We start from the raw sequence: 15,783 nt of genomic DNA on the forward strand, positions 1-15,783 counted from the left end.
AACGGGAGTTAAATAAATTAGAGTCGAGTGCATTTGTATGAAATCCCAGTGCTCAAATAAAACCGACATTGATGTGCGAACAGATCTTTATCATTGACAGCACACAGCACAGTTGTCCGATGCATTTAAGAAATTTATGTGATTATTCAATAGCACGTACCTCCAATAAAGTAGTTTTTTCAACCATTCACTTTTATTTATTAAATTGATTCCATAAAAACAATCTGGGAGTGGACGCTTCAGTCTGACGCGTTGTTTTTGTCCTGTTTTTATTTTTCATAGTTAAAAGTACACTTGATCTTTTGTGACCATTGACAATTGTTTGTATTTTTTTAGAAGCTTACCGTCTCTTGATAAATTGTAGGGTTGGTCGAGATATTCTCAATTAAACAAAATTACACATTTATTCTCGAAATAAAAACAAACTTACTTATTTATTTTTGAAATTAAACGAAACTTACGCATTTATTCTCGAAATTAAACAAATATTCATATAAAACTTCTCTTTAATAAATGCTTGGGTCATTTTATGCTTTAAATTTTCTTGAATGATGTTATTAGAGTAAGGACGTAATAAGAATAACAGTTTCAAAGTCTTGTAGCCGATTTGCATAATTATTAAGTTAGGTTAATGGTTGACATAATTACATTATGTTCGATAAATTCACAGCTTAAAACTAACGTTCAACATCTGTCTAATTGTACATAAGTGCAACATTATTATTTTCTTAAATACCCCTGAGTTGTCGTCACGTGATGCTGCAAGAAATGTATGATAATGTAATTTTAATAAAAATATTCATATTATTTAAGGAAATATTTTACTAGTTTTTTGTGCATATTACCTTTATTGTTTATTTAGTTTTATAGATAATTAGTATAGATAATAGGCAAAATGTCTTACAGACTTCGTTTTTAACTCAACCTTTTAGACCTAACTATACCTAAATGTTAAGCATTTCAAATTAATTACTTGCTACCGGTTAGTATAACGTATTGCAACAACAATAAAATAATGTCGCTGTTACACTATTTCCATTTTAAAATCAGATAAATCACGTCTTAAATAAATGGGAGCCATCAAATATAACTTAGAAATGTCGCATTAAAAATTACCTGTTGCTACTATTACATGTTGATAATAATCTAGTGACCACACGCACAAGTTAGATAAATGGTGATAATATTCATGAAAATTAAGCTGTGATTATTTTCGTTTGACATCTCGGAAACTGGTTTTATAAAAACTGGACCTAAATTGGCACACCCCTGTTAATATTGGGCATTTGGAAAGGTCTTAAAAAGCCACAACCGAACTTGTGCTGGTTGTGTATTTTATTTTTTATTACATCGCAATATTTATGTAAATTAAGTACATTTTTTTGCTGCCAGTAAAAACTTTACACGGCCTAGAACCAGAACACTCAATATTTATTACTATGCATAATCACTTAGTGTTTGTGATAAAAAATACAGATTCTACGCAAAGTGGGTTCGGATATCGTAACCCTCTTCGCAGTTAAGGGAAATTCGGCAATAGTGCCATTAGGCTGAACTAAACACATAACAAATATCTCTAACGGTATCCAGTAACGGAGGGAATGTAAGGATAAGTGATAGCTCCGGGAAAGTTCATTGAACCGATGATTACGCCCGCGGGACGCGTTTTATTATCATCTCCAATAAAGTTTCAATGATAATGGCGCTAGGAATCAATTACACTTTGATTTATTGCTGCAAATTAAATTTATTTATTTGAAGAGGTTTATTGTCGATATGTTTTAATTACACCGTGAGAACCAATTAACACTTATTGAGGTTCGTTGGCCAAAAACGGCGAGGCGATTCGATACAATCTGTTTGTTATCTAAAGCTTTCTTATTTGGTCAATGTTTTTTATATAAATTGTTTTTTGTGCGCATACCATTCGTAATTTACAGTATTTATCCAATCAACAACAATCTCATCGCTTTTATTTACCGATACGATAAAAAAATTGCTAAACTAAAAGGTTCTTGTGAAATTACTTTAAACAAGTGATGTTATTATACTATTTAATTATATTACAAGATAACTTTACGACAAGTTTCTTTTTCGTTTCGTTCGTTCTTAAGTAGCCGGATCCGTATAAAAAACCAATGACTGATTTCGAAGCGAAGCGAATCCATTTCTTTCATTAAAAGATCTGACACACACTAAGTAATAAGCAAGAAATAACAATAAAGTCAGCTGAACAAGATTGTTCGTGGAAAATCCTACAATACGATTAGCTTCGGTCCCCGATATCATGAAAATGAAAGCAATTTATTTAAAGTAAGTACATACAAAATGATTCAGTTGAATTCGTTCAGCATTCTTTTGCTTCATTACAATTTTGGACCTGTCAGACTTTGACGCTGCATTTTGAAGTAGTCTTTTGTGAAGATTTGTATATTTTTTTTTACATACAGGTGTATAGGTTAACTTAAGGATTGTAAATGTGGACAACAATTTTCGGATCCTTAAATAAGATCGCAAAAAAATTTAATTATGCTACCAATACTATTGCAAAATATATAAATGTTTATAATACATGTATCCTATCACGCAAAGTGCAAATTTAAAACCGTATCTTGTATAACCACATTATACACCATAACATATTACAAAATAGTGTTTCTGGTGAACAGGTGAACAAATTCTTTGTCTATCCAAAAATGTATTAAAAAACAATTCCCGTAAGAGACCTTTAACCCTTTTACGAAAATCGTTTGATAGAAAATTACAATTCTATCGAGTATTGACTCCGTATTCCGTGTGAGTTTTCCTTTGTTTTGATAACAAAACGCCTATAAAAGAACATAATATGCACTAAACAAGTAATATGCGACCTTTTTACGACAATTTCCGTGTTTACGAGATGAAAATGTCTATGTATATTGCGAGTCAGTAATAAATTGTTGTCAATGTTTTCAGATTGAAGAGTAAACAAGCTGATTAAAGAATATTAGTCGATAAATTCTTTAAATAAATTGGTGATTACAGTGTTTTAGGTACAGTAATTGATAAATGTAAGCAAAAAACAGTAAGTAGGTAAGCATAATTGCGCAATCGCGGGAGTTATCATTAAATATAATGATAAAGTAAAATAAAACATTTTGTTATAAGTAAAGATGCTTTGCAGACATGTTACAGTCATGTCATAATGTAATTTAATAACCGTGACGTCGAGTCCTTTAATTTTTTGTATGAAATAAACACATATTAACCTAACAATCTTGAAAAAGTAATAAATATTACAAAACCTTTTGACAAAAATGTGCGTTGGCCGGGAATCGAACCCGGATCAACTGCTTGGAAGGCAACTATGCTGACCATTACACCACCAACGCAACTGAAAGACGACTCAATTTACAGCACCGAATTCGTCGAGTGCATCGCTAGATTTATTGATCCGTCACGAACGCAACTAGTTACTCAATGTACTTGCGAAGCTATTTACCAGTTTCACGACTTACGGACAAGCTTCGGTTAGATTATCAGGAGGAAATTTGACAGTTGTGTTCATACCTTTGCTGTCACTTTATTCGTTGGATAGTATATGCAACATCTTTTTATAAGCTGTGGACACTGGCTCTTAGAATTGTAGATAATTCCAAAGACAATAATGAGTAGCATTTGTTGCAGGTGTTCTTTTGTTCGTTGTAAAAGTTTTCGCTTAAGTAATTAGTGGTTAATATTGAAGCTCAATAATAAGTATTCAGTATTTAATTATTATGAAATGTTGTTCACGCTTCAGTGGTTGCGCGACAGTATTTTAACGTTTCAAAACAATGCCATCGCTTAGTTTGTTGTCTGTATTGTAGCACGGATTTCTTGTACTTAGTAGTTCATGGGAACTTGTGATTTTGCGTCTAAACCGTCCGTATGGAATTTCTTTGAAATTATTATGCTTTTGCGCGATTTTAATAGAGCCAAGATGTGCAGTATATTGTTAACATTTTAAACATACACATTTAAGTAATAATTACGTCAGTAATCGAATTATGTTATTACTTTAGTAAACCCTAAGGGTACCTTCTTATAATAGCATGATTCTTTGCCTTTTACATTACCATTTAAGTATAAATAAGCACCAACATTAACTGGTTTATTGATCAATATTTTTATTTTAAACAGACACCAATTAATTCTGCACAAGAGATCTCCAATCTTATTAAAGTAATGAGTTTATCAGTTCATTTGTATGCGTGTTCGAGACGTCCCTACATACTTACTCACTTAATTTTAATTATGCCTTATGGTATTTCAACTGGTTATTTATATTTTAAGATAAAAAATCCACTTTATAAGGATATTATTTACAATTATTATCCGCTTTCCCTTCGCCAGCTCGTGTATCGAATTGTAATTAACAAGAAAATTATGTAAAATGTAGGTACGAGTGATTTATTGAGTTATGAAAATGGATGTGATGACAGCTCGGTTCAGTTTTGCAATGCGACGAAATTAACAGGTAGTCTCTATGTAGGGCTAACAAAATTAAGTAGGTAATTTTTAAATTATTACTTTATGCATTCACTTCTTAGTAACCACTTAATAGGTAGTCCCTAAAAAAGGAATATGGACATAATCGACGTGATGAATGTGTGTCGTAGTAGTCTTCCACGAAAAATATCCCACGATATGGCAAGCTTCAAAAATACATAGTAGATACTTATACACTGTCACATTTTTAAATTATTTTTATCAATAACCATAGAGAAATAGCTGCTGAATATAGTACTTAAAAATAATTTCTCAATCACTGTTACTAATCAACAAAAAATATAAGTGAGCCGCTCACTGCATATTTTTTGTTGATTAGTATGGAACAATAATAACATTCATATTTTAGGAACATTTTTGTTAATAGTCTTATATTGGCCTGTTTTTTAGACTTTAGGAATTGAATTTGGCTTCTTTTATTCCAATATCATATTTTGTAGGTTATCGTCAAAGATTTACTATTACCGATATCCTAGCAACGCTAAATCCTAACTCTATTCCATGCCGAAGGTCTTTCAATGAGCAAAACCTTAGAATTATCAGACGCACTTATTTCCACTTGACCAATAAGACATTCATTATCAAGGATAAAGGTCATTGAGATAGTTAAGACTTGAATTAATATGTAATCTTAAAGGCAGAATATTTTTCTATCTATACTAATATTATAAAGTTGAAGAGTTTGTTTGTTTGTTTGAACGCGCTAATCTCAGGAACTACTGGTCTGATTTGAAAAATTCTTTCAGTTTTAGATAGCCCATTTATCGAGGAATACTATAGGTTATATATCATCACGTTACGACCAATAGGAGCAGAGTATCAGGAAAAAGGTTACAAAGACGGGGAATAGTGTGACCCATTCTCTCTTATGTGACGCAAGCGAAGTTGCACAAGTCAGCTAGTAATAAATATAGTGTTAAAATTTCTCTAATCTGTTCTTTTAATCTAATCTACAATGGGCAGAAATAGAAAATTTCCAATACTGGTTTTGTGGTTTAGAAAATCCTATTAAACTTATTATTACTTTCGTAAACGATATTATATTATTATGTGTGTATTATTTAAATATTTGTCTTTAACTAAAATCGTTATAATGAAATTAATTACTAACTATAAAAGCAAATAGTGTTCACCACGGGTATTGTATACCTTGATTTCGTAAAGTTGGCTCTATTCTACTAATAAATGCGAAAGTTATATAATAGTTAGATCCTGATTTGGCACAGAAGTACTAATAGGTAGTTTATTACTTGGATTAACACACAGGATAAATAACCAAGCAAATTTTCTACTACGAAGTCGTAGGCAGAACTCAATACTATATAACACTGACTGCCAAAACTATAGGACGTGTAAAATAACAATACAATATCTTATTAAAGTTTTCAATTTACGAAAAATACACTGTAAAGGTACCTAAGTGGGTTTAATTAGCGTCGTACGAAGATACTGCAAAACTTAGCAGACGATACCTACCCACGCTGCGCTTCCGATAATACGTTGGCGGACCGTCAAATAAACTACTTTAATTTAAAATTGCACTTGTTACCTCCTCAATATTTAGATAGAGAGAAATACATACGTGTCTGTATGTTCGTCTGTTATGCTTTTGAGTGATGACTTAAAGAGCATATCTGTGTGTGCCTACACTTGGATACTATAAAGATAAACAAAGACCTATGCCTATTCGGCTGCCCGGTTCCATTGAAACTGCAAGCCCAATGTTTGCTATAGGAGGACATTATTATGCTTTCACAGCTATATTTCAAGGCGTGATAAATTTAACTAAAATGAATTGAGCGATTTAATAATTTTGGTAAAATTTATACAAATAGGGAATGAAATTCGAGAGTAGACGGCGTCTCGTGGTTCTCCTAGTAAAGCTATAAAAAGAGTATTACTTAAGGCTTTGTCTGTTCTGTCTGCTATTTTTAGCGCAATTTGAATAGGTACAATGAATGGGGTGGGTCTGGAGGGGAGAGACGTGAATAGTGTCTACATTTATATTTAGCAGCTGTCACAAGCTATTCAAATGCGTCGACTTGATTTACTTAAGGGTGTATTTATGCCTTGTTATTGACATTTAAATATACCGTAAAGGAAACCATATTAATATGAAAATATTTTGTTGTAAACAAACTGACCCACGCCCATCCTTTGTTTATTGTTAGATATAATAAAGAGATTTGTCGGAAGATTTTTGACAAAAGTCGTCTCATTTCTCCGAGTATTCCTTTATCTCGGCGTAAAATGCTCATGTTCAGTCATGAAAACAAATTTTCTAACATACATTTTTATGTCTAGTAACTTGAACTTATTTGGGTACACATTATTGATGAAACTAGCTCGCTAACATCAAATTGCATTACTAATTAGGTAATCTAACTTCGGCTTTACGAACTATTCGATTCAATGAGCATCTAGCGCATTATCAGACACCTAGAAACATTGTCTGTTTTTGGCTCGGCCATATTGAATATTTTGGTATGTTAGTGAAGTGTTTGAATTATTCTTGTTGTATGACACAGAAGATAAAGATATTGTTGTTGTATTTTGGTATTTTACCATTTTTTACAAATAAAGAGTAAAAAATTGGGAATGTTTTGAATGGAAATACTCCATCACACTATTTTAAAATCTTTTTATATCAAAGGCAATAAACATTATGAGCTAAGGGTGAACTGACCTGTAAAAGTATTAATATGACTACAAACTTCGAAAGTATCTCCATAATAAAAATTTAATTGTACCATAATTCGAACTTTTTATTAACAAGTTCAATACAAATGTTAATATAAAGTTTACAATTTATTGAATTACAGCTGCCTTTTAAGTTATTCTATTATATTAATGAATAACAGAATGTATTTCGTGTTTAACGACTTCGGAGAAAGTTTGGATACGTGTACAATACTACAATGAAAAGTTAAATCAAAGTTGTGGAAATATGCGATCGTATTTTTCAAATCTTTGTAAGATTGTCGAAAAGTTTGACATAAATTAAAGTTAGTATAATGAGTTGAAATGGATTATTCTAACAAAATAAAAAACACACTGCAAATAGACTGTGGATTTCCATTTCGAAACCGTGGCGTTTTCTTTAAGATTGCCACCTAGCCCAACTTCTCCCTAACAAAGTCTCGCTTATATTATTTTCCATTCCTTAATAAATTTAACCCATTAAGGTCCCACTGCTGGGCAAAGGTCTCCTCCCGTAATGAGAGAGGTTTAGGCCTCGAATCCACCAGGCTGACTAGGTCCGGTTATAGGCCCATTTTTCATCAATGTATATCAAAATGATACAAAAATCTTAACAATTATAATAAACAAATACTTAAACTTCATAATAAACAAACTCTACCGTTTAAAAACACAATCACATAATGAGGGTAAACAAAAAAGTCCAAGGCTGTAACCGTAGTGGCTGTATGTTACGCGTCACGAAAAAACAAGGGAAAAAGCTTTTGTACGCAAACTTCAGATTCTCGGGTAACAGTGAAATGTGTGTAATGTTTTGACACGGGACCCGTTTATCTGTAAACAACTACCAATTACTTCGTGGCTTTGTTTCGTTTTATTTTTATTGAGAACTGGTTTGGACCTTTGTCACTTTACACCTAAATGTTCGAATAAAAAGCGGAATCTGTGCTTGAATTTTTGTTATAATGCATTTTATTGTGTGTTATGAAAGGTTTTTTATTCGAGATAAATATGTGATTGGGGTGTTGCTATAAACTCTTATAAAAAAGGGTAAATGCATCGTTGTAGAGCGATTTGCCGGACCACACAGTTATGATTGCAACATCTGCACCTATCTGTATTATATGAGAGCATGTTAAGTTTTTTCATGGAATTTTTTTGTAGTAGGTAGGTACAGCATAAAATGACAGATTTTTGCGTGACGAAGGATTTTATTACATTTCACTTATGTAAGTCTTTAGTATTGAGTATGAGAAGAGAATGTGAAGTACTGCAAAAATAGTTCCTACGACGCCCACCGGAGGCGCTGATGAGATGTTTATACAAAATTTCTCGCACATAAATATCTCGTTAGTATGCCGGTTGTCAATAGTCGATAGCGGTAGACAATAATTGCACTGCTGGGAATCCTAGTAACTAAACTTGTACATTCTGCGGACAATTTAATAATTATTCAACTATATCCATAGTACTACGAGTACAAATCCTCGCCTGTATACGTATTGTGTCTCCACAATAGGTTAAAGACACGCCATTATAGTGTCTTTCATTGTCTCCCTGCGACAATTGGTCCGTATGCAAATAAATCATTTGCTTTAATGTTCTTATGTCAACACATGGAAATTCATTCACAACGAACGGATTGTGTATTGTGTGATTGAATAAGTATTTAATATTGATAGTAATATATAAATATGCATTGATGTACCTGACATTTTCTCACCGGGCTATAAAAGTGATGGAATAAGGAGTGTTCCTATACATATATTGTGCACACACTTGGACTCTACAAGCAAAGCTATGCACAGATGGCTGGTTTCAATAAAACTGCTCACCGTAGCCGAATATCGGCCTGGAGGACATTATTATTGTCTTTACAAATCTACAAATGACAATTAATGTAGGTACCGCTTTTGAATACCTAAATTGCAGGCTCAGAGGAATGCGAGATTTGCCATGACTACTTAAAGTTTATACAGATACGGAGTACAAAAAGATAAAAGAGTACGAATTACTCTAGTTTAGATACCACAGTCGGTTAAAGTTTTCCTTTTTAAATGCCTTATCAAAACCAAGACTACCAACAATGAAAGTGTTGCATAAAAATAGAGAACAGAAATACTCCTGTACATTTATATTCAAATTTTACACCCACATTATCAGTTGTACTATAACAATAAAGTGTGAAACAATAAAGTGCGATATCGCTCATGCGCTCACACTATCTTGAAAACGTTAGTCTGTCGTAAAGAAACGCTGAATTCAGCACCGGAGATATCTCCTTACTTACATCATACGAGCCAACATGAGAAAAAGGGAGCGTGCATTCAACAAATTATGTTAAAAGAAGCGCGGAACATATCCGAGCTCGTTATCTCGCTGACGATACAAAAACTTGGAAAAAATGTATTAAAAACGCGAAGGGCGCGGTCGTCGCCCCACTCCGGCCGTCCGCCTTGCTTATTTGATAAATAACCGCCCAAACAATAAATCACTATGCGAGAAAACTAGTGTATTTTGACCCGTATTAAAATTTGCTCAGATCCGAAGTGACCAAGTAGAGTAGTGGGGGAGTCCCGGAAACCTAAACGGTGCTCTAGTGGTACTTTATTGCTTTTTGTTTCCCTGTTTGCGCTTTTCGAAATGAAGAAATAAATGCGCTTTTGCGGGGGATGGTAAACATTGAAAGGCGGCATTAACACATGTACGGATTAATGCTTCTGAAGCAGGAATTGAAAGGGCTTTTTCCTGAATGACGAAAAACCAAATTGCATATTTTCGTGAAACGTTTTTTTTGGGATTGTATTTGCGTGTTTCACACAGGACAGCTGTAAATAAAAATGAGGTAGAATTATGTAGTTACTAATTAATTTCGACGTTGTAAATCATAGTCATGCGAAAAAAGAAAGTAGACATGATGCTCATAAAAACGTACTTATTATTGGCATTGTTACTCCTTGTAAGATATTTATAGATAAAAATATTCACCTATGATCTTGTTAACGAGTGCTCTGTGTCGGTATTGTATTCTGCTAGTTGTCATAATAACATGAATAAGCGGGTTTTAGTAAGCCTCTTATGATATAATCGTCTGTTTCGTAGGAAACTAGCTTACTACAGGTACTGAATAATATATTACATTGACGATAGAAACATGGAAACGCTTTAACAGTTTTCAGCAAAATATTTATTGAAAGATAGAAAGAAAGAAAGAAAATAATTTATTTGACGAACAGCTCCAAAGGTAGATATTGTTATATTCGTAGCAAATGATACGGTACGTGTATTCTTTTTTCAAAATAAAGTCCTACGAATAAAGAAGAGATTCAAAAAAAGAATGGCTGTAATTTCCACATAGGCTTAACAATTTTTTTGTTTATTTTATTCCAACTAGCAATACCTTTTTAGGTTGCCAGCTTTTCCTTTTGAATTTCGAACTTCCATTCTATAAAAAAATAATACATTTTTAGTACATCAACAGAATTTAATGGCGTGGATTATTTCTTGCAAAAGGCTGAATAAACAATACATTTGTAACATTAGGCCTAGTTTTAGTTATTGTTAGTTACGTGGGTATTTATTTATGTGTTGTTTAGACTACCGACTTCGTAGAATCGCTATCTAATGAAAATGAATGTGAATGATGGCGTTACTTCTGAATACTTATGATGAATGCTCCCATAGATAACTCGAGATAGGATTTTGTGGGTTACTGAAGACATAGGTTTCCCTTAGAAATGAAAATAAAGAATGAAATATAGAAAAAGTTGTTTCTTGGTCAATGGGAGTTCTGGTAGTATGTACTTATTACAAATGCGAATATAACTCTCCTTTGTCTGTGTCACGTTTGCGGTATGTTTCGATAAAAAAACAGTAAGTCCTTTATGTAGGTATAATGTAAAAAGCTGTATAATTACTGAAAACTAAATGGCTAATTGATGGTTGAAAAGAAAAGGCTTACCAATAGTCGCCGAAGTCCAACGAAGTTCCTAGCTAATCTGTGTAAGAACAGGGCTTGTTTTAATTTGCGTTGTAATTATTAATTATTTTACCCATGTTGTCATTAACTTTTTCGTTCCATAAAATTCTCAAGATTTAAATAACGTCTTTTAAAATCCAACTAAATACCAAAATAATAATAAATTATGAAAAATAACAGACACTAGAGCCCTCTGTTGGGCATTGAGGTCAATTATTTCACTTAGAAATTTTATGAAACTGCCATCTATGTGAAGTTTTGAACACTACTAAGGAGCGCAGATAGCTAGAAATGAATATTGGGTGAAAGTCTTAGATTGCGATTTTCTACCTAATATGGAGAACGATAACTAGATGGCGTTGCACTTTTGTATTTTTATTTAATAATAGAAGTGGATGTCATAAAAGAACAAGTACAAAATAATTAAGAAGACGGTAGAGTTCTAGAAAACTATTTAGTACTTTAATACTTCGTCAACTTTGTATAAATATACAGTAATTTATAAAAAAACCGTTATTATCCACGGTACGAAATATAGTAAGTAATAAAAAACAAGATATTTCTGAACAAATTACATACATTTTCCACTATAAAGACGAGGTTTTCCTGAAGCCTCTTGTGGAAGTAACGTGTAAAGTGCCTTCAAACGCATACACGCTGTAAGCCAATACAGAATGTAGAGCTTGCATGTCTTAATGTAAACGATTGAAAGGCGCACTTGTGCCATAAAATAGACATAGGTGCATAATCTATTCTATGCATAATGTGCCACCCTTTCAGGCTTTACCGCTGTAAATAATTTAAGTAAATTTTCTAGAGAAATAATTAAATTTTTGAACTATATCAAAGAAAGTTTAAAATGCCTATTGATTTAAATGTAAAAAAAGATAGAAGCTATTTCGTTCGGGCTTATTATTTTCCAAGCGAAAATTGTGTTTGAAGTTTTGACAACCGTTAGTAGAGTACGTTGTAAAGGTTATCCGTGCGCGAGTTTCCTATCAAAAGACATGTTGAGAACAGCTTTAGGTTATTCGAGTGCTGAACTATTGAAGTTATTTTTATGTTAAGCAGACCTTAAATAAGTAACTATCGTCAAATGCAAATATTCTAGTTACGATTTGTGTTATTAATTTAAATCATAAGGAAAAGCTAGGAATTTGCTTTAAAATTGTTATGATATGCTCTATTTCTAAAATTTTAAGTCTATACAGACGCTCGGAAACTTAATAAACCTTCCAATGAAAATAAACTTTATTATACCTACCCTTTAGTCGGATAAAGACCGAATTACAAAGAGCTGACCTTAAACTTTAATGAGAGCTTTTACATAAGTTAGTTCCGAATAATCTAAGATCGATATTTGAACCACAATTGACTGAAAGTAATCAATAGGTACCTTGAGGCATGTAGTAGGCTTGTCTTCTCTTGGCTTTGTTTGTATAACGTCTGCTATGTTACCAAAGTACCAAGTGCCTATTGTCACACAACAACTCAATAGAACGACTAGTGTTGACCCTTCCGTCTGTCCCATTAGTCCCATGATATTTTTGCAACGGGACAACTGGCACCAAAACAGTGTCACTTGTCCCGCCACGGGACAACTGGGGCAAAATAGTGCCAGTTGTCCCGTCACGGGACAACTCAATGTGGCTAGTGGGATAGACCCGCTTAGCCCTATTGCGTTTTCAGGTACTCTATGTAGACTGCATAAGAATGTTTCTTTTACGTCAGTACTCATATGATAGTACTTGCAGTAGGTGCTCTATTAAGCGCTGTCTACGAATGTCCGGTTCAAGCTCTTTTGAGTTTCAGACCCGGCATGTAGGCTGTATGCGTTTGACAAGAATCTGTCTGAATGTCTGAACATGTTCCAGCTAAATGTATGCAAGCAATTTGTTTCCTGTCCGTAACAGAACTCGGATAAGAGTGACCTGGAATGGTTTGTAAGAGATTCGAACGTGGATTTAATGCATGCGATGAAAATTAAAGTTAGCCTAGCCTATAACCTTCGAATTGGTTAAGGTTTTTTCAGATGTTAATAAGAATTGTGTACAAGTTGCGTTGCTTGGAAAACTTTATTCATAAAGTTTAGCATCCTCCTCCAAAAATATAGGTATAATATATCTACTCATTTAGAAGAATATATTTAATCATTCACAATAACGCGTTGTTTTAAAATAAAATAGCAATTAATGTCCTTTTTGCGATATTATTTAGGTAAGGATATAACCCGGGGAAGGACTACTTTCCTAATATTATAATTAGTTAAGGAATTTGTCTTCGATAGAATGTCAGACGACATTAGATAGCAGTTATATAGGTATTTAGTTATAGAGAGTTATATTTAGTTATACAGGTATGTAAAAATATTTTGAACACATAAATCATAGAGAAGCACTCAGGTTTAAGAATAGTTGCGTCTACATTGTCACACTAACACCAGCACAAAGACCAAGTGATAAGTGTTGCCATATTTTAGCGAAACAGGAAATTTATTTAAGTGTTTCATTCTGTTAGTGTTGCCATAACAAGGTTTTACCGAGACACAATTATTTCTAAGTCAACTCATAGCGACCTAGACGATAATTTAATTTTCTAATAGAAAGTAAGTGGTTAGGTTAAACTGTTTATCTTCTACCATCTTTTTGGCAATGCTATAAATCTGTGTTAAATGTACCTATTACGATTTTTTAGTAGGTACAACAATAATATTTCTTTTTATAACAAGCCAGTCAGAATTTACATGTTTAGTTATAGCAACAGTTAATTATTGATAGATAAAATCATATTTCGCTACGTTTATGCTAAAAACTAGTTTGAATACACCTAAATAATATGTTACTTTAAAACTTACAATTTACCCAGAATACCTTAACATAATATTAACGTAAAGTAAATAAGGCTAAATTTATTAAGTCGTTACTTAAGTACGTCAAAAACACAATTGTCAGTTAGTCTAATTCAAATGTAATTTAAAAATACGCTCTACAAATCTCAGCACTACGAAATACTGCGAGTAAATCTAAAGAGCTCAGAAAACGTAATTTTATTGACGTCACTTGAAATGTAGCTGTTGGCGACACAGGTCAAGTCTCTCGGTGCAAAACTAGGAGCACTGGAACGAATAGCCTCATCATCTACAGTGCACTCGCATACCTATCTACTACGCTACAGTCGCCACTCGCTTACACAAACTCCCTGCATTCAGTTTACAAAGAGAAAACATTCATTCCTGCAGTCACTTTTATTGTCCTCTACTAATGTTCTGAACGGCATCGCCGCCCTCTAAATTCTACTTGATTAATCTTGGCACGTTTCTGCGTTGTTTTTCAATCGAATTAGGGGTCTGTTAAGGTATATACTTCGCTCCAGACGAAAGGAAAATAAAAGAAAAATGTCTTAAAAGTTTGCTCAATTAATGGCGCCGTTTCCTGACCTACGAAAGTCATTAAGTGTCTCCTTTCCTTCTTGGACTTTTTAGACGGTAAAATAATGATTGCCGATTAATTTTTACCTCAGATTAGAGCCAAAGTCAATATTTAGATATGAAAATTACTCAAGATTTAAGATGTATTGGAAATTTGGAATAGTACTTCTTCAGAAAAATATTTCCTGTGTAGGAATTGGTATATAATGAAATGTTTTATTCAAATGAGCCGTGTTTCCGAGAAAATAAATTATAGTACTGGCTTGAAGAGTTGCTTAAACAGTGCACTCACACGTGAAATCAAAGCAGTCACTATGAATGCTTTAATCGGAAACCTTTGATGTACGGCTAATAATTAATCACTAGCCAGATTTGTTCAGCAGCAGAATGTAAGTAGAAGTCTATTACCGGCCAGTACTTTTGTAATATAAACCAAGTCCCTAAGTTAGACAAATAATATAAGTGTTCTGTTTTGGTTTTCGTATGAAAAAATCCCTCGGGTGAAAGTAAGCCGAACAAATTGCGATAGGATGTTCCGCAAACACCTGATACCTAGTCATCTGTGAATATTGTGTAACTTTTATTAAAAGACTCCTTTATGCGGCAAAACAATAGCAATTCTAGCTCGTTCAATTTAGATATACAAGAATGCCAAGTATAATTAGTTTGTTAGATGATTGCTTCCGATAGTGCAGCGCATAGTGTCCCATCGTGTGCACAACTCATTAATTATGAATGTAATTTTGTTAACGAAACCTGTATAATGGAGTTTCGAATCAGTATTTGCAGGTCGATTAAAATGATAATTAATAATTAAGGGACATTACACAATATGGTTAATAAACCTACAAAGTATTGAAGTTTAAATCAACAAAGACAGACGTTGTCTAATAAACAAATAGAGAAACTAAATGCAGTTATGAAATGAACGGAGAGAAAAGTCAGAAAAATAGCGATGATTACGGCTCGTCGGAAACGCGCTTGAGAATACAGTGCGCCTTTTATAAATGCTGCTAGAATGCCGGTCATTTATACTCAGAGTATGTCTAAATGAAATTACTTATTATATTCTTACGACATGTTTGTTACAGATGTTATTACATGTTATAGTCAGTAGCTTGATTCTCTACTTCTATCGACTACCGTCAAC

At 33.1% G+C, this 15,783-nt stretch overlaps 1 protein-coding gene and 1 non-coding gene across 2 annotated transcripts in view; both read right to left on the reverse strand.

Moving 5' to 3' along the window:
* Nucleotides 1-15,783, reverse strand: part of LOC142976073 (monocarboxylate transporter 10-like) — a 95,593-nt gene that overhangs the window by 42,321 nt on the left and 37,489 nt on the right. The gene's annotated exons all lie outside the window — the stretch shown is intronic.
* Nucleotides 3,300-3,371, reverse strand: TRNAG-UCC (transfer RNA glycine (anticodon UCC)). Its single transcript has one exon. It is a non-coding gene; the product is annotated as a tRNA-Gly (tRNA).

Source organism: Anticarsia gemmatalis, chromosome 10, assembly GCF_050436995.1.
Source record: "Anticarsia gemmatalis isolate Benzon Research Colony breed Stoneville strain chromosome 10, ilAntGemm2 primary, whole genome shotgun sequence".
In the NCBI taxonomy this organism is placed as follows: domain Eukaryota; kingdom Metazoa; phylum Arthropoda; class Insecta; order Lepidoptera; family Erebidae; genus Anticarsia; species Anticarsia gemmatalis.